Genomic DNA, 3614 nt, shown 5'->3' on the forward strand with positions numbered 1-3614 from the left:
GAAATTGGAATTCTTCTAAGTTATCGAACTGTCATATTTTAGGGCCATTAGCATTTGAGGATTTGCGAGCTTTGCCAAGATGGGTAACATGACTATAATCTGTAAATAAATCATCAATTTTTCTATCACGAAAGAGAAGATGACATCTATAAATATATTTATTGCTCTCCATTCTATCAAAGTGCTCTGCTACTTGCTTAATATTTGAAGCTTGAACTTCCAACTAACAATCCCAATCTTTTGTGAACCAAGCTAGGCCATTTAATTTAATTGATGTTGTAGCCTTGTAGGTAAGCTGTCTATGAGTAGATACTCAAAGTTCTCAAATTTAACTTTCTTGAAAAGCACCCACGTAAATTTAATTTTTTGGAAAACTCAAGGCTGTCCGTCGGGGTGTGTCCTTTAGCCACGCTTGAGAGTGTGAAATCCATGGTCGGAAGAATCGTGGGGAAGTTTCCTCGTCGAACCCCAAAAAAAAAGAAAAGAGAAAACAAAAAGTCAAAACTATTTCAGCACAGCAGTAATTTTACACATCACAGAATAAATTTAGCACCATTGATGGTTAGTAGAAACTTCACTGTCTAATGTTATTTACACATCATGGCGTAAATCTAGCATCTTTGATGGTTGATAGGAACTTCACGTCTAATATTATATAATGAAAATCAGTAAAGAATGAGAAAATCGTACGACATTTGACGTTTTCCTCTTTTAGAATTTATATGATCGGTAGAATGTCTAATATTTGGAGGGTCACCTCCATACTCCCCATTCTTTATTTACACGCCACTGACTCTAAGGAAACAAAACTATCATTAATTCCCAATAGCTATAAAATAACTATAACATTAAGCATCATTTGTGTGCAAATCGTTTTTTCTTAATTCTTCTGATGAAGTATTCAAATACGCCTAGGGTTATAATAATACCAAACTCTTTAGGTCACCCATCTTTGAGAAAAGCAAGGGATCAAGTTGTGATATTTATAGTCAAACATCAAAATTTTATAATCTTTTGTCACTGCTGTGTCATTTTGTGAATAACTTTGACAATCTAGCTGTCTCAAAAGTCAGGCATAAATATGTTGAAATAGTCTAAATATGTGATGAAAGTAGAAAATACCACTTATTGTCCAATTCAGTAACATACATTCTTCATATCTTTACTCAACAATGCAAAGTGGTATTATTTACTATAGTAGACCCTTTAATTATTTCCAAAATTTTGATGGCTGTCAAGAATATTCTGGCATATAAATGCTGGACTTGCACAGTTGGAAAGGTAAATTGCATATACACATCACCATGGTTTAGAGGGAAATTTAGTCTTTTTTTTTTGTTAGCGAGTACGGGGGCAAATATTAATCTATTGTCGCATGATTTCCACGAGACATACAAACCAACCATACGAGAGATATAAAGTAGTACGAAGTCAGAGGACGTAAGTACTACTAAAATAGTTTGGGGGGTGGGGGGTACTTCGTTAGTCCCTTGCAGGACAAAGTACGTATCTGCAATTAACGAAATTTGGAATAAGTAGCTTAGACACACAAAGTATTCAAGGACAAATACGATATTATTTGACAGAGCAAATCCACCGGGTTTAGGGGTGTCCAAAAAACTCGGTGTCCGGAAAAAGCCCGGTGCCCGGGCCCAGTCGGGCCGGAACCGCGGCCGGCTCGGGGTCGGCCTTCGAAATCCGGACAAAACTGGGCTCCGGGCAGCATCAGCGTCGGCCCGGGCTAGGGTCGTAATAGTAACTTTTTTTATTTTTAATTTTTTACATATATATATATATATATATATGATTATATATATAATATATATATATCTATATATAATATATAATATATATATTATATATACCTCTCTAGAATATAATGCTATATAGTTATACTAATCTATTATAATATGTATAAAATATGTAATAAGTATATATAAGTATACCTCATCTGTATAAGTATATATATGTATAAGTAATATATAAGTATATCTCTTTTATAATAAGTATATAATGTATAAGTATGCTCTCTCATTAATATATGTTATAAGTATATATAAGTATACCTCTCTTATATATGTATGAAATATGTTATAAATATATATAAGTATGCTCTCTCTTAATATAATATATATATACAGTAATCTCTCTTATATATGTGTACAGTGTATACTCTCTCTTTTATATATAATATATATATATATATATATATATACTCACTCTCTTAGTATATAAGTATATATAAATATAGCCCTCTCTTATATAAGTATACTCTCTTTATTAAGTATATTATAATATGTATAAGTGTGATCTCTCTTAATAATATGTATAAGAGATATAAGTATACTCTCTCTAATAATGTATAAATAGACCTGTCCGATAACGATCCGCCCGTCCGGCCGGGAAACGCGGTCCGGGTCGGCAAAAACTTAGCCCGGACTGGGCCGGGCCTGAGCGGGCCGAGCTCGGACGCGGCCGGTTTTTTTATTTTTAATATTATTTTATTTAAAAATAATAAAGCATAAAATATACATAAAAATTAAAAAATTAATACTTTTTTTTATTAATGAATGACATAATTACGTAGCAAAATTATAAAAATAAAAAAATATAAAATAAATTTTTTATAATAATCATGTCTTCATATATTATACTATAAACAATTGTAAGTACTTATAGAAATTACATAAACAAATTTTAAATACATAAACATATATTAAAAATTATATAATTATGATTATATATTATATATATAATATATATCTATTATTATATATATAATTATATATATATATTATATTATATATATTATATATATATATTATATATATTATATATTTTATATATATATATATAAATATATAATATTATATATAATATAGATAAGAGTATACAATATATATACACATATATTATACATATAATGTATAGTATATTTATAATATATACACATATTATAAAATGAAACTTATATGTAGCATATAAGATTTTAGTATAAAGTATTAAATTAAAAGTATAAAGTATATATATTTTATATATCTATACCATATATAGTAACATAAACTTATATTCAATATATAATTATATTTATATAGAGAGTAATAAATTTATATATGTAGCCGTCTTAAAAATGCATATAGGTATCCCACAACATGCCGAGACAGAGAGAAGGTTGATGAATGCCACTATCTAAGTCTTAGAGGATTATCCGACGCCGATGAACACATGAAGCGAAACGGCGAACCAAATAACCTGTGCGCTCACCGACCACCTCCAAGTGGCCCATGTACTCACCAGCCACCAAATGGTCGCACCAAATGGCCCGCACGCCCATCGGCCACTAAAACAGCGTACAGATCAACGAAACGATGAAATACGCGTAACGACGAAACAAGTCAAACATCGGCCACTAAAACAGCGTACAGATCAACGAAACGATGAAATACGCGTAACGACGAAACAAGTCAAAACCCGGAAAACCAATAAAAGCAGCTGGTGACCGAGTCACATCAAAACGACTCAGCCGAACCAGTGATTCGGCCCAAAGCCAGATCACTAGAAGGTGACTCGGCGGCCGAGCCACCAGGTGACAGTTCAGCCAGAAATGTGATTTT

The sequence above is a fragment of the Asparagus officinalis genome, chromosome 4, assembly GCF_001876935.1.
Source record: "Asparagus officinalis chromosome 4, Aspof.V1, whole genome shotgun sequence".
In the NCBI taxonomy this organism is placed as follows: domain Eukaryota; kingdom Viridiplantae; phylum Streptophyta; class Magnoliopsida; order Asparagales; family Asparagaceae; genus Asparagus; species Asparagus officinalis.